The sequence below is a fragment of the Apium graveolens genome, chromosome 6 (assembly GCF_009905375.1).
Source record: "Apium graveolens cultivar Ventura chromosome 6, ASM990537v1, whole genome shotgun sequence".
Taxonomy (NCBI): domain Eukaryota; kingdom Viridiplantae; phylum Streptophyta; class Magnoliopsida; order Apiales; family Apiaceae; genus Apium; species Apium graveolens.
Genome location: NC_133652.1, coordinates 70,189,863 through 70,208,129, shown reverse-complemented (window position 1 = coordinate 70,208,129; position 18,267 = coordinate 70,189,863).

The following is an 18,267-nucleotide window of genomic DNA, read 5'->3' as shown; positions in this document are numbered from 1 at the left end:
CAAAAATCTATTCGTTCTGAAACACATATAATTCTACAAAATAGTGCCCATTTTTGAATCAATTTAACCAAAATTTGATTAATATTTACAAAAAAATTCACTAATTTATATTATTATAAAATATATTTAATCTAATTTAATATGCAATTTTCAGTTTTTCAAATATTTAAAGAATAATTCTTAATATTTGAGGAAAAATTGACCAGTTCGACAATTTTTTTGGTAAGTGTAAGAATAACTATTATAAGAATAACTATATTTCTGTAAAATGACCTTTTTTTTATAAGTCACATTTATTGTTAACGGAAAATTCAAAATTAATATAAAATAATTAAAAATATATAATTCACCTTAGCCCCAAAGCTAAGGACCTTGCTATGGTTGATTTCTTGCATATACTTCATTAAAAACAACCCACAATCCTTATTTCTCGATATCACATGAATTTTTTAAAACATCACGCGAAATGCTTACACATATTTCAAAATTAAATATATCGAAAGGATCAACAATACATTATTTAGAATCGTCATATTCTCATGTAATACTTTCTTCAATGAAACTTTGTTCTTTTTCTCCTTATACAACTTGATGACACCTACAAAACAAAATTAATTTTGATGTTTTAGCATATTCTTAAATTTTACTAGTAAAAAACTAATACACAACTTTTAGAAAGCAGAACTCATTTGAACTCATTCCACATTCGCAATGCGATGTTTAAGAGAGTACACGTGGTAGACTACCTCTCCATCGGGATTAGCAACACTTAATGCACATTGGTTGCTACCAAAAGTATATGAGTATTATAAGTTGTAATTTAAATAACGAAGCTTAACTATATTGAAAAAACTACAAGTAATATACTCACACATTGTTATAAGGCATGAGAAAGTATTACCCATTCTTAGCATCCTCAAATCGCTAAGCAAGCATATTTGACATATCATCTACCTTACCTCATCCCATAGAGCCAATCAATCTTGAATCGACGAATAGTATAATGTCAGTCATCTTATATTTCTTCAAATATTCTTCCTACCAAATCCATCTGGAGTGAACAACAAAATAAAAATTAAAAGCTTGTAGAGCTTGATAATCTTATTTCAGAACTGTTAAAAAAGTGACTTAAAAACTTTTGTGGTTAACAACTTAATGAACATACATGCAAATTATAGACCCAGACACTTTACCATTTGCGCATAAATCGTTAATATCTTTTAAAAAGATGACTTGCGTCTCCGTGACAACAAAAACTTGTTCACTTAACTGTAAACAAACTGTTTGCCAATTCGTCATGGCATATTTTGCTCACACCCATGAACGGTTTAAAGAACCTGAAAAAATTTCAGCTTTAATATCATGAAAGTACTCATCATTTTGTTCTTCACTTCGGTAATTATCGGCTTCTTCAATTTTTTTCAATTTTCTCTTGCTAATCTGGAAAGAAAAAAATGTAAATCAAAGTAAGAACATGCCTAATCAATCAAGGAAATTAAATTTACCACCGTGGAGGTGTGAGGTGCTCTTAATCCATTAACTAGGGATGAGATGTTTGAAAGGGTACAACATTTAAAGGTCTTTGAAAAGACACAATTCCCACTTCGGTGAAAGAAAAGTGAATCTCGACATATTAGGAAGAAGCTTTATATATTCTTATAACTCGAGTATTGAAGGTTATTTCTGGTTAGGCATGTTCTCAATGTAATGCACATCGATAAAAATATATGTGATGTTTTGGTTGGTACTTTGTTGAATATACCATATTAGACGAAAGAAAAGAGAAGAAGTTATAAATTTGTTACCAAAAACTCCCAAAAACAAAGTGAAGAAGTTATAAATTTATCACATTCTGAAAAAGATATTCTCGTTAGTTATCGACATGAAGTTTCCCGAGGGTTTTTATTAAAATATTACAAGTCTTGTAAATATGGAGAATATGGGACAATACAACCATTGTGTGAAGTTCAATACGCAACTATTTATAAGCATTTCTATCTAGAATTGCACAATTGTAGACTGTAACCATTGTCCAGTTGATGATATATCGACAATCGTTCATAATGTCACTATAAAATTTTGTTTTAGCGGCTTGATACTGAAAGGAATATGTCCTAAGTCCAATCATGTATTAGGATTTAGGAATAACTTTTATGTAATCTGTTTTGATTTCATTGATATTAATAAAGACTTGTTTTGTTTTTATTACGGGCTTTATCTATTTAAGTGTTTAAATAAGATATACCATAGTTTAGAGTAAAGCTTTTTATGGATTATGATGAGATCATAATAGTGAGACCTAAAAAGATGATAACTCTAAACTTAAATAGTTCCTGGTCATAGGATTACTAACTGGTAATTAATAATCCGCAAAGATCGGTACATACTATGCTTGCTTCATTATGAAGGATGTCTGTTCTCATAGACATTTGTGTGGTGACACTATAGCTAGTATGTAGGTGCTTATTATAGAATAAGTTCACTGAACATGACTCGCACAGCTGAACAACTGATGGAGTTCACTCACGTGTCAGCAGTTGTTCACATAGTGATAGTTGTACTAGTATCCATAGACTTGAGGTCATCATAGTCATCTTGTGTACACTGAACTATGCTTTGGTTTAGTTCTTAGTCTTCAGGGACAATTATTAGGGCTCTTCTGGGTATAGGAATTTGTACACAAAGATAGTGTATGATCAATATAGGATCTACCCCTTCCACTGAAGGAAGCGAATGTTCAAGGCTGATCCACTTATGCTAGTTCAGGAATCTCTGGCCAGAGTGAATGAAATTAGAAAGGAGTTTCTAATTTGCATAGAACTAAGCATAGTAAATGGTAAGCAAGTGATTAAATTAGATAGGCTTGACATGAGATCCATGCCTTGTATTTAATCGGGACATTGTAGGGTAGAAGAAGTTTATTGTACGGTAACTATTCACTGAATAGGTTCTTGGTATTCTAAGCAGTGAATTCATATTATCCGGATAGTCGCGATATGCTGAGAAGTATCCCTCACGATGTAGAATAAATGTGATTAATTAATTAATCATATTTAATAAATTAGAGAATTTATATAAATAATGATAAAATAGTTTTATTATTATTTATTTCTACTACCGGCTTAATATTGAACCTACAGGGTCACACCATAAAAAGAGAATGATTTAATGGTGGAGGAATTAATTAATAATGGCTAAATAATTATTTATTTGAGAAATAAATAATTAATTGGCAAATTTAATAATTGATTAAATGAGATTTAATTGATTATAAATTAATTAAGAAAAGTTCTTAATATTATTAATTAAAGGATTTAATTTTTGGAAATTAAATCAAGAGAGATAATTATTTCTAAAGTGTTTAGAAAAAGGATTAATGATTAAAAGGTGTTTTAATTATTAATGAGAATAATAAATGGGATAATAATAATAATATTTATGGGAAAATTTCAGCTGAAAATTTTGCCTATAAATACACTATTATAGACCCTAATTTTATTCCAACCAACCCGAAAACCCAAAAAGTTTGGAAAACCCAATTCTCTCCACCTCCTTCCTCCTCCTTAACATCGTTTTCTTGGTGGATACCGGTGAGTGCTTCACACTTGAGGAGCAACTGCTAAGGATCTCTGATCGTTGTCTCCGAATTATTTTAAAAGGTTAGATTCGATCCCTCGAATTTTTATTCACGATTTCTATGCTTCTATTTGGATTTTGTATGTGTAAAAGTGTTTTACCATGACCCCGCTGCGTTAAAAATCCAATAATGGTATCAGAGCATAGGTTGTATGCATATAGATCTGTGGTAAAAATTTCAGAATTTTATGTGCTTGTATGAATTAATTATGATTTTTACAAGTTATATCATGGATTAATTTTGTCTGATCAGAAATCGTTTCTCAGAATAATTTTGAATGTTGATCTGGGTTCTACAAGTGTTGTAGATCGTCTGGGTATTTTTTTTTCATAATTTTATGATGTATAAATTTTTTATTATGAATTTTTAAAGTTCTTACAATTAAATTCATAATTAAATAATCATATATATATATATATATATTATTTGTTAGTATGTATATGTATATCTGTATTGCTGTTGTCTGCATAGTCTGAATGCACGGACAGAAAAGTAGACAGACCAGAACACAGAGAAGTCAGGTGCGGCGCGGTTTCCGAGAAAGAATTCTGTCGGCTGCTGCAAAAATAAAAAAAATAAAAAAAAGGGGTGTCACGCATTCCGGGAATGCGTTACACACCTGTGGCGCATTCACGGAATGCGTTACACCCTTTAATGGCTTAAAAGGGGTGTAACGCATCACCAGAATGCGTTACAGGGCTTGTAACGCGTTCCTGTAATGCGTTACAGCCCGTCTGTTGATATTAAAATTGATTTTCTGGGAGTTTCGTAACTCCGTTTTGGGCGTGCAATATACCGTTGGATTCGTTTTTCCGAGACGGATCTAATGGAGTGATCAATTTTAGTTTATATAAAAGTTTTGAACTGTTTATATTTCCATGAAGTGTTTTAAAGATGTTTTTGACTGTTTTAATTGCTTTTAAATGCTTCATGTGATACATAGAGATGTATAATGCTTAGACTAATGTGCTAGATGATGTAACATGCCTACCTTGATGTTTATTCATGTTTATATATGTGATATATGCTTAGTTTATCATGCGATGATAGATTTAGGTGAACTTAAATGAACATAAGGCGTTTGTTAGACAACCTAGTATAGTGAAATTATTTCATAACCTTAATAACAATATTATGAATACAATCATGAGATTCTTGTGTTTGTGAAACACGTAATTGAATATGAATTTTCGATATGAGAGAAAGGATGATTCTGTCAACAACAGATTTCTATCTGTAAGAAAGGGTTATTAAGTGACGCCTCTTGACAATGCTCCACCCGATCTGGGAATCATCTGATTATTGATTATTGATTTGAAATATTTAATTTAAAAGAAAGAATCTCTTTATAATATGATTATGATTGTAACGTAATATAATCCCTCTAAAATTAAAAAATATCAAGTAGTAATTGGCCAATGATACAACGGGCTTGTGTCGGTCATAGCCTTCCAACATGATAGAAAAGTAGTTCTTATTTTTGAATCATTGTCGGTTCGTGCTACAGTCGAGGGCTTTGATTTCGAAATAAGAAATACTTGTCTATTACATAGAGATGTGTACATTGAATAAGAATCTAAAGGTCGGTACGTGCTACAGCCATGGGCCTTTGGGGACTGATTCAACTGTACGGAATGTTGGGTTAGACTTAACTTAGAATATTGAGTTTGTCGTGCTACAGCCGAGACTCAATTATTCAAGAGGCTAAAGTTTGATTAGGGAATAACATGAGATATAACTGACAAGAGCTGTCTGCCTATTGAACATTGCATGGCGGTTCGTGCTACAACCGGGGTTGTGTAATGGAATGTAGGATCCCTATTCCCATTAGCATTATGAATGCTTAATTTTTCACGTAGGGGGTTGAATAAATTAGGAAAACTAGTGGGAGCCACTTATGAATAAAGACCCGATTCATATAGTGTTTTGAAATGAAATCGAATATTTGCTAAGTGTTGTTATGTGTTTATCATTTACAGATTTACTTTGTACGTTATGTCTTCTGCACTATCACTCAGGAGCATACTAGATGCTCACAAATTGACTGGTCCTAATTATGCTGACTGGCTTCGAAACTTGAGAATTGTTCTCAGGATTGAGAAGCTGGAATACGTGATTGACTCACCTAAGCCTACTGAACCTGCTAGTGATGCACATAATGATGAACATGTTGTGTATCGTAAGTGGATAGATGATGCAAATGTTGCTCAATGCATCATGCTAGCTTCCATGAACATTGAGCTACAGAAGCAACATGAGCATATGGATGCTCACACTATCCTCATGCATCTACAAGAGTTGTATGATGTGGCAGGGAGGACAACTCGATATGAGATATCGAAGGAGCTGTTCGGTTGTAGGATGTCTGAGGGATCATCTGTGAATGACCATGTACTTAAGATGATCAATTTGATTAAACGTCTTGGACAACTTGGTTTTGCCATGGATGGGGAGCTGAGCCAAGACTTGGTCTTGCAATCGCTTCCGAGTTCGTTCTCGCAGTTTGTTGTGAACTTTCACATGAATAAGTTGGATGTCAGCCTGCCTAAACTCCACAACATGTTGAAGACTGCGGAATCGAATTTTCCTCCTAAGAAGAGTTCTGTTCTTCTAATTGGTGAAGGTTCCAATCCTAAGAAAAGGAAGAGGAACTCTTCCAAGAAGAAGAAAGTAGGTGAAGAAAAGCCGGTTCCACCAAAAGCTGAAGACCCCAAGAGCAAAATTGTTTGCTTTCACTGTAACAAGGCGGGGCACTGGAAGAGTAACTACAAGGTTTACCTTGCAGAATTGAAGAAGAAGAAGGGTAGTGAGACTACCGCTTCTGATTCAGGTATGTTCATGATAGAAGTGAATATGTCATTAAATCAAATTTCTACTTGGGTATTAGATACCGCCTGTGGTTCTCATATCTGCAATTTGTTGCAGGGACCAAGGAGAAGTAGGACTCTTGAGGAAGAGGAGGTGATTCTACTGATGGAAATGGAGCAAGAGTTGTTGCTGAAGATGTAGAATCATTTCATTTACATAGGCCTACGTGCAAGACTATTGTTTGAAATAATTGTTATTTTGTTCCCTCGATTGTGAGGAATATTATTCCCATGTTAGACTTGGCTAAATTTTCATTTATTATTGAGAATAATGAATGTTCTATTCTTAGAGATAATATTCTTTATGGACTTGGTACTTTAAATAATGGTATGTTTATATGTGACATAATTTACTTCAGATTGAACAAACTAATAAAAGAAAAGGGATGATGAAAATCTCACTTTATAGTGGCACTGCAGTCTCCATTTAGTAGACATGGAGAGAGGACTGCAAATTTGCTAGGAATGGTACACACAGATGTATGTGGACCAATGTCTAAGCAAGCCATGGGTGGATTTTCATATTTCATTACTTTCATAGATGATAGATCTGGATTCGGATATGTGTTTGATGAAACACAAGTCTGAGGCCTTTGAAAAGTTCAAAGAATATAAGTATGAAGTGGAGAAACAACCAAACATAGTATTATAACTCTTCGATCAGATCAAGGTGGTGAATACTTTAATGGAGTGTTTCTAGATTATCTCAAAGTAAATGGTATAGTCTCCCTGTGGACTCCTCCAGATTGGTATCTGAAAGGAGAAATCGAACTTTGTTAGACATAGTTCGGTCCATGATGAGCTATGCAAATCTTTCAGTATTCCTATGAGGTTATGCATTGGAAACCTCAGCATATTTACTGAATATGGTGCCTTCCAAAATCTGTTCCTCAAACTTCGTATGAGATACGGAAAGAAAGGAAACCGAGTCTTAAACACGTTAAGATTTGGGGATATCCAGCTTATGTCAAGAAAGTTTACCCAGATAAGCTGGAATATCGATCCGTAAAATATGGTTTTGTGGGATATCCTAAAGAGACTTTAGGGTATTACTTTTACACCGATCATCGGGTGTTTGTCTCTAGACATGCTACCTTCTTGGAAAAGGAGTTTAGCCTTGAAGGAAACAGTGAGAGCAAAATTGAACTTGATGAAGTTCAAGAAGCACAAACTACTACGAATCAAGTGGAAACACCTGTTCTGACTGAACAACCTTTTATGGAACAGCCCATTCATAGTTCAGGGAGAGTGTCTCGCCAACCTGAGAGGTAATATGGCCTTGTCATTGAGAATGACAAAGAGTTGTCGATCATTGATGATGACGACCCTGTGACCTATAATGAGGCTATGAGTAGTGTTGACTCAGAGAAATGACATAGTGCCATGAAATTTGGAATGGAATCTATGTATACGGTATACAAAAGATAGATTATAGCAGATGGCCAGGTGGAGACCTATAAGGGCAGGCTTGTGGCAAAAGGATTCAAACAAAGGCAATGGATTGACTTTGATGAAACCTTTTACCTGTAGCCCTGTTAAAATCAGTTCGAATTTTGCTTGCGATTGCTGCTTACTACGACTATGAGATCTGGCAATTAGCCAGATGGTTTTCTTTCCAAGAGAAATGAAAACCTAGTGTGTAAGCTACTGCGAACCATATGTGGTTTAAAGCAAGCTTCTCGTAGATGGAACATTCATTTTGATGAGACAATCAAAGAGTTTGATTTTAGCAAAAACGTAGATGAACCATGCGTCTACAAAAGGGTTAGTGGCAGCGCGATAACATTTCTTGTGTTGTATTGAATTAGAGTTGACACACATAATAACATAGCAGACCCACTCACAAAGCTACTTTATGAAAGTCACTTTGATCATCATAATGACAGGATGGGTATTAGATACCAGAGTGATTGGCTTTAGTACAAGTGGGAGATTGAAAGGAATATGTCCTAAGTCCAATCATGTATTAGGATTTAGGAATAACTTTTATGTAATCTGTTTTGATTTCATTGATATTAATAAAGACTTGTTTTGTTTTTATTACGGGCTTTATCTATTTAAGTGTTTAAATAAGATATACCATAGTTTAGAGTAAAGCTTTTTATGGATTATGATGAGATCATAATAGTGAGACCTAAAAAGATGATAACTCTAAACTTAAATAGTTCCTGGTCATTGGATTACTAACTGGTAATTAATAATCCGCAAAGATCGGTACATACTATGTTTGCTTCATTATGAAGGATGTCTGTTCTCATAGACATTTTGTGGTGACACTATAGCTAGTATGTAGGTGCTTATTATAGAATAAGTTCACTGAACATGACTCGCACAGTTGAACAACTGATGGAGTTCACTCACGTGTCAGCAATTGTTCACATAGTGATAGTTGTACAAGTATCCTTAGACTTGAGGTCATCATAGTCATCTTGTGTACACTGAACTATGCTTTGGTTTAGTTCTTAGTCTTCAGGGACAATTATTAGGGCTCTTCTGGGTATAGGAATTTGTACACGAAGATAGTGTATGATCAATAAAGGATCTACCCCTTCCAGTGAAGGAAGCGAATGTTCAAGGCTGATCCACTTATGCTAGTTCAGGAATCTCTGGCCAGAGTGAATGAAATTAGAAAGGAGTTTCTAATTTGCATAGAACTAAGCATAGTAAATGGTAAGCAAGTGATTAAATTAGATAGGCTTGACACGAGATCAATGCCTTGTATTTAATCGGGACATTGTAGGTTAGAAGGAGTTTATTGTACGGTAACTATTCACTGAATAGGTTCTTGATATTCTAAGCAGTGAATTCATATTATCCGGATAGTCGCGATATGCTGAGAAGTATCCCTCACGATGTAGAATAAATGTGATTAATTAATTAATCATATTTAATAAATTAGAGAATTTATATAAATAATGATAAAATAGTTTTATTATTATTTATTTCTACTACCGGCTTAATATTGAACCTACAGGGTCACACCATAAAAAGAGAATGATTTAATGGTGGAGGAATTAATTAATAATGGCTAAATAATTATTTATTTGTGAAATAAATAATTAATTGGCAAATTTAATAATTGATTAAATGAGATTTAATTGATTATAAATTAATTAAGAAAAGTTCTTAATATTATTAATTTTAGGATTTAATTTTTGGAAATTAAATCAAGAGAGAGAATTATTTCTAAAGTGTTTAGAAAAAGGATTAATGATTAAAAGGTGTTTTAATTATTAATGAGAATAATAAATGGGATAATAATAATAATATTTATGGGAAAATTTCAGCTGAAAATTTTGCCTATAAATACACTATTATAGACCCTAATTTTATTCCAACCAACCCGAAAACCCAAAAAGTTTGGAAAACCCAATTCTCTCCACCTCCTTCCTCCTCCTTAACATCGTTTTCTTGGTGGATACCGGTGGAGTGCTTCACACTTGAGGAGCAACTGCTAAGGATCTCTGATCGTTGTCTCCGAATTATTTTAAAAGGTTAGATTCGATCCCTTGAATTTTTATTCACGATTTATATGCTTTTATTTGGATTTTGTATGTGTAAAAGTGTTTTACCATGACCCCGCTACGTTAAAAATCCAACAATGGTATCAGAGCATAGGTTGTATGCATATAGATCTGTGGTAAAAATTTCAGAATTTTATGTGCTTATATGAATTAATTATGATTTTTACAAGTTATATCATGGATTAATTTTGTCTGATGAGAAATCGTTTCTCAGAATAATTTTGAATGTTGATCTGGGTTCTACAAGTGTTGTAGATCGTCTGGGTATTTTTTTCATAATTTTATGATGTATAAATTTTTTATTATGAATTTTTGAAGTTCTTACAATTAAATTCATAATTAAATAATCATATATATATATTATTTGTTAGTATGAATTTTATGTGCGTATATCTACAAAGATGAAAAATACAACAACTACAAAACGATGTTCAATACGGTCAAAACCAGTTGTGCAATGTCTTATAACATAAATTTTTGTCAAAAAAATTTGACTATTATTTATTTTTTGAGGGCAATGGTGAAACTTCCAACTTTTGTATATCGAGTGTTGTTTGATACGATTTTTCTTGTAGTGTATGAAAGATGACTTATTTTCCATGAACCTTGTAGATACAGTGACTTTTTTATTTCATAATTTTAATTATAATTTTATAGTAACATGTATATCTTATTAGTAAACTATAATATAAATATGTTTAATCATGTATCTAACTATACATATTTTCTTTGGTTAGGTTTTACCACTATATTTCATTTTATGTTATTAATCAAAGAGTTTATAATAATATTTTTGAGACTTATCTTTTGTATTTTTATGATCTCAGCAAAAAAATACTCGTGGTAGATAAATGATACATTTTTTGACACTAAAAAATTATTATCTAAATTTTGAGAAAAACTTTATATACCATTGAGTTAGATCATAAACTTCCTTCTATATATAATAGTACAAAATGAAGATAAAATTGATGAGATATTTTATTCATGTATTAAAATGACAAGCTTACCCTTTTTTGAAACTTAAGAAATTTTCATTAATGAATCAAAATGTCAAGTACAATAGACTCCAATAGAGAAACTAGAGGAGATAAGAAAACATTGTGACAATTCAGGGAACAAGGTTCGCGTGCAATTAAATGGGCAACCTTGTTCGCTTGCCTTCTAACAAAATGCACCAAGATATTCTCGTTCTCAACAAGCAAATAGCGAAATTCCTCCACTATATGAGATAATTCATGTCTATAAATATTGCGTTCACAACATTGAGGGAATCACTTTCAATCCGAACCTTCATATGCGGTAGGGTACATAGCCAAGACAATGCTTCAAGAATGCCCAATTCCTCAGCTTCAAGAACCGACACAACACCTATCATTCTCGCGTTTCTTCCTCGGACAAACTGGCCAGCATGATCCCTAATAACCATTCCCGCCGCGAAAAAAGGCAGTCCCTCTGAAATAGCGGCATCAACATTCAATTTATATTCGCCTTGATTAGGGGAAATCCAGTTCTTGGCAGCGTTCTGGTCTACAGAGGAGGGAGCTCCCTGCACATCGCAACTTCTGTTTCTCACCTCACGCCAATCAGTCACTTATTTTTTGCTCCATTCCATAGCTACCACGGGTGTAAGAACCTTGTTTTCCCGTACCCTTTTATTATGAGCATTCCATATGCCCCATAGCCCCACGGCTATAGTGATAACTTCCTCACTACAACCAGAAACAAGCTTCTGTAACAGCCAAGTAGGGGCATGTTCAACTTTATTCATATTCATCCAAAAACCAAGATACTGCCAACATTGTGTTACAAATGCTGATAAAAACATGAAGTAGATGTTCGACGTCTAAGCTACAATATGGACATATAGTAGAGATATTAACACCTTTTATTACGCAGCAGATCCTTCACTGGAACGTTGTTACATCATAATCTCCATAAGAAAATTCTAATTTTATGAGGGATCTTCATGTTCGCAGGATAACGCACGCGAAAATACACGCAAGCGTACGTGATCACGAGTAGTATAAGATTTAAGTCAAGTTCGTTCCCACATAGACTGGCGTAGGTTAAGTTCAGATTATGCACTTATACAACAATGTATGATTATCGTTCACAGCTAAGACAAGTAACAAATTTGAGTTGATTAACTACTTAAGAGATTATACTAGCATGCATTAACTAAGAGATTAAAAGTGAATTACTTATATGAGAATAAAACATGAGATTCTAACTTCATTAAATACTTCATTCAAAGTTCATGACTTTATCAATAATATGCGATGGTGATGATAACTAATCAGATAACACGAAATTAGTATATGCTATCTTTCGATATATGTATACCCTACTACTAAGCATCCACAATCAAGATATAAGTTGAGTAGACACCAATTATGCTTAGACCCTATATGTTTATAAGATTTAAAAATATAACGGTTTAAGAACAAGTTATCAATTATGATTACATAGGGTGTATAAGATGGTTAAAAATACACTACAGATCATGCATGTCAATTCATACATAAAACCATACTAGCATGACAAGTTCTAAACCTCTATATTCACTGTCGCTTCAATAGAGATTAACAAACAATCTTAGATGTTAGCTATGCATCAAAGACGAATAAACACAACCAAACTAGGAAAATATAAATCACCACACACTAAAGATTTTAACAATCAACTATTGAAATCCATAAATAAATCCGCTAGAATCCCATGACAACGATTAGTTCATGATCGAATGCATCGTGAAAACATGATAATAAATAAGTTCAGAATACTACGAGATAATATAAAGGTACTAGGGTTTAGAACAAATCAAAAACAAACATCCAAAAGTATCGCCTAAATTGAAGAATACAAAATAATGAACTAATTCTTCTTCTCCTTAGCCGTCTCGTGTGCTCTAGGTCTTCTTAATGTTCTCCTGGATTTCTTGTTCTTAAAAACGTCTTCTTTTCCATATATATAAGCCCCCGGTTGACCTGGACTCTTCAAATCACCCAATCAGACTCAAATCAAGATTCTGCAGCAAGTGTCTGGCACGGGCGCGCTCTACCTAGCGCGAGCACACACACTCTCTCTCTCTCTCTCTCTCTCTCTCTCTCTCTCTCTCTCTCTCTCTCTGTCAATATGGGCGCGGGTGCGCTCCTTCAAGCGTGGGCGCGCCTGCTCTCTGGAGAATTTTCTGCATTTTTTTGATTCTTGCTCTGATCTTCATGCAAACTTCCGCAACTCCATTCCCTGATCTCTTATCAACATAAAATCATTTTAAAGCTCATTTCCACTTCCGACTAATACCCTACAATGACTCAACACAAAACACATAAAAATACCAAATACTTGAGTTCAAAACACCAACTTAAGCCGAAATGAAGCATTCCAAGTGGATATAAATTCCACTTATCACTCCACTCGCCATAATTTACTCCACCCAGTGGATGACACTACTCTACCCCTTTATTTAGTATTTAATTAAAAAATGTTGTTGGTGGAAATTGAACCCGAGTTGGGGTCTGCCGCCCCTGGACCCCGCCAGGGGGCTGCCGCCCCCAAACCCCCGCCGGGGGCTGCCGCCCGGACCCCGCCGGGGGCTGCCGCCCCGGACCCCGCCGGGGGCTGCCGCCCCGGACCCCGCCGGGGGCTGCCGCCCCCAGACCCCCATTATATTTTGTTTTTCTCAAGTTCTTTATTTGTTTATTTGAGCATGGTGTTGGTTATGGCCTTAAGACCTTTAGATTAAAGTTTATGGTTTTGGTTTTATAAATACGACTTACATGTCATTTTCATTATTCTGGTAATTATTTAACCTCGAATGTAACTCGAGTTTTCTTATGTAAGTACATTAGTATAGGTTGTTTTAATGTAATGTACTTCAAGGATGCATGATCCAGGAGGAGGAGCAACAATCGAGACAAGAAGAATGAAGACTTGTAATTGTAATTGTATTTATATTATTCACCATAGATTGACTTTGATCCTTTTATTAGCTTGAAAGGATCACATAGGATAAAGGCCATAACCAAGCACGCTTACATACCGCACTTTACATATTGATATATAAATTTATGTATAGAATAGTTAATGATGCATGCTTTAATTAGACTAATCCGGGACATAGCGTGTAGTTATTTTTATCAATAAATGATTATTATGTGATTTTTATGTGATTTTTTGGTGAATTATCTGATGGTTGGTGTTTATATGTGGTAAATTATAGGTATGTTAATTTTATTATGTCCAGAATAAAATATAGATATGGCGCCCTCCAAACCCGGGTCAGAAGTTTGGGATCCACACACACACCTTATTTATAACTTGCTTATAACAATAATAAAGATAATAATAATATATGCAGTGACCCTACTTACCAACCACCACAGACCGCAACAGGTTAAAGTATGCACACAAGCCACACACACTAATATATTACCAACCGTTCAAATCCCAACTATTTCAAACTCAAACTGAGTATTAAACATTATTACAAACTTTTACAAACTTAAATTATCCCAAAAGAAGCCTACTAGCTCAGCTTTCTCAACCTGAACCCCTAGCTCTCGCGCTGGACTGGGGATCCTCGCTACCAACTGGTTCCTTTTTAACTGGAAAGAATATAAACAACATCGCACAAATGAGCTAACTAGCTCAGCAAGTCACAATGACAAAATAGAGAATAATGATCATCAGGTGAATATGATTATGATATCAAGTGAACATTGGATTATGATTTAGAATTGGATATTATACTTTTAATTTAAAAACCAAGGTTAGGCTGCTGATCAGTCACGCACTAACCTCGAGCAAGGCACACAACATTGCTCTAACTACTGGATCCAAGGCACACATTGGCCTAACTTGACCATTATATGGTCTGACCACGAATCTGGTCCACAATTTTATAAAAACAATCCAATTCTAACATAATAACAGAATATGCAATAATAAACAATAACCAGAATCATTAACAACAATGAGTGTTTAACATTGAAAGGGTTTCAATCCTTGTAAGGATCAATAAGATAATTTAAAAGCTTGGGTGCTGGGTAATGAAAGAATTGGATAACAAAGAAATCAACATTTCAGGGTTTCAAAGATTTGGGCTTTCAATGCATAGGATACAATGATTGAATGTACAAGTAATTCAGTTCAGTGTTTGGGATTTTGTTTGCATGTATTTGTGGAGTAGTATCGTATACTTGAGGTTCGTGTTTGGGTATACAACAATCAATGGTCTAGAAAGAATAAGGTTCATGGCTCAAGAACAATAACTAGAATCAGGGTTTAGGTTTCAGTGCTTCAAAGCACCTGCAATATCAACAAGACTATCACGTATTACAATATTTCGAGAAAGTTCGGACTACTTGCCTGATATTAGCTTACTACACTGTACTCGCTTCCAATCATAACCGTCTTACTCCTTAACTCTCTGTTTCCCTTTCCTACGTCTTGCCTCTTCTGCTCACATATCATAAACATCTATCAATAATTTACTCATGGAATTCTATTCAACACATACTTCTATCTACCCTTCGTTTTACCCAAATCCGATTAACGGATTGAAAGTTATGCAATAATCAAGTAAACACAGAATATATAGACCGATAGTCAATTAACAAGTCACATATAACATATAATACATCACGTAATCAATGATATATCATTTATAAAGAAGTATCGGGTCATAAATAGGCTTTCTGGTATTTAAAATGATTTTTAAAACATTTTTCGGAATTAAAACGGGTCGTTGGATCAATTTCGGGTTAATAAACAGGGTTCGGTTGGACAATTCTGGCTCCGAAATAATTTTAGAATAATTATCGAGCCTTGGAAATAATTTAGAATAATATTTTAAAGCTCAAAACTATTTTTCAGAATTTTTAAATCATTTTTAAATAATTAAATCTAATTAAATAATTAATTAAAATCAATTAATAATTAATTAAATCAATTGATCAATTAATTTTCGAATTAATTGACCAATTAATCAATTAGAAATTAACTGAAATTAATTAACTAATTAATTTAGATTTATTTGTGAATTAAAAATAATTTTCAGAATTAAAATAATAATTTTTAGAATTTTCAGAAATTAAAAACGAATTTTTATAATAAAAATAAATAGGAAATATGATTTTTAAACATTTTGAAAACAGAAATCCAATTTTTGCAAAGTCTGGAAACTACAGGGACCAAACTGCATCGTTTTCAAAACTATAGGTACTAAACTGTAATTTTCCAGGGGGTCACCGGAAAACAGTCGGGGATGGCCGGAGAACACGTTCCCGGCGTCCTCACCCCACCAACACCTCCAGATCACATCTACAGGTTACCAGGAACACAACCATGCAATCAAAACAACCTAACAATCCCTGAGTTGGCCGGAATTTGGCCGTGAAATTTTCCAGTTTCCGGCGAACATCGGAAAACTTCAAAACACAACTCCCATCTCTACAGACCTCGTTGGTTCATGAAACTTATACGACTAGATTGCAAATTTCACAGAAAACACAACCCACTATAACACAACATCAATCTATCACAGAATAAGAAACCCCCAAATTTCAATTAAGAACATTCATACGGGTTATAAACCCTAATTTTAAAATTCGAAAATCAAACTCAAATTTGAACATGTTATTGAACTCCAAATCAGACGTATGACATATGAAAATCATCAGGAAAACAAGCTCTACAACATGCAATCATCAAATCATACAAACAATCATCCGAACAAAAATTCATATTTTTAATAAAATAAATTCGAAAATAAATAAATTTTTAGAAAAATAACCTTGATTTCTGCAGGTGTATGGATTACAGAATCTGGTAGAGCTCTTCAAGACCTTCAGATTGGTTACTCGAGCTTTCCAAACCGAATTCAATAACACCTCCAAATGCTTGTTTGATTCTTAGAACAGTTTTACGAAATTAGGGTTTTTCTCTGAAAATTATATAATTATCTGTCTGCAAATGATTTTGATACGAAATAAATTACGGTAAAAGGCTATTTATAATTACGGAAAATTAGTATCCCGTTGTATCATTCCGGATATAAAACGGTACGTTTATTTGTAAAAACTGATCCAAACGGTATCGGTTTTCAGGATAATTATCCAAATCAGTATAATTTGTACTGCGGTCTTGGTCTCAGCGCCTGGTTACACGTATTACGAAGTGATAATTGTGATAGTTTAATAAAAAGCTCCCGTTTATCGAAAATACGGGTTTTATTGATTTACCGAAACGAATATTGTATCGAAAATGTTGCGCCGGGACCCGCGCAGGACAAACCGTACGCCGGATCGAAAAAGTCGAAACATGGAATATGCTCGGAATATTACAATTAGGTTAGGAAGGAGTTCTCGAAAGTGTTTCGGGTTCCAAAAACGTAACAACGGTTGACGTCGGTTGGTTCCCGTTTTTATAAAATAGATTTTAATTACCCGGAAAAAGATTTTAGAAATTTCATATGATTCTTATAAATCCATAAACCAACATAAAAATAATTAGGAAGATATGACAATTATCTATATTTTATTTTGGACATATAAAAATTAAAATACTCAATTAATATTATTTTTGAATATTCATGTACAGATAACACTTAACAATTAACTCACATAATAGATACTGAACACACATAATAATTATATAATAGCAAAAATAATTACACGATATATCCCGGATATTACATCCTTCCCCCCTTAAAAGGATTCTGTCCTCAGAATCTCTAAGAAAACAAATGAGGGTACTTTTCTCTCATATCACTTTCTAACTCCCAGGTTGACTCTTCAACCTTTGGGTTTCTCCACAATACTCTTACTAACTTTACCACTTTATTTCTCAATACTTTCTCTCTTTCCTCTAGAATCTCTACCGGACTCTCTACATATGATAAATCTGTTTGAAGTTCTATTGGCTCATATTCTATTACATGCCTGGAGTCTGGATTATATTTCTTAAGCATTGATATGTGAAAAACATTGTGAATGTGCTCCATGTGCGGAGGTAACGCCAATTCGTAAGCTACTTTGCCAATACGCTTTAGGATTTCAAAAGGTCCGACATATCTTGGGTTTAGCTTCCCTTTCTCCCCAAACCTCGTTAGTCCTTTCCACGGTGATACTTTCAATAATACCAAGCTTCCTTCTTCAAATTCCATGTCTTTTCTTGACTGGTCTGCATATTTCCTTTGACGATCTTGTGCGGCTATTAATCTTTTCTGGATAAT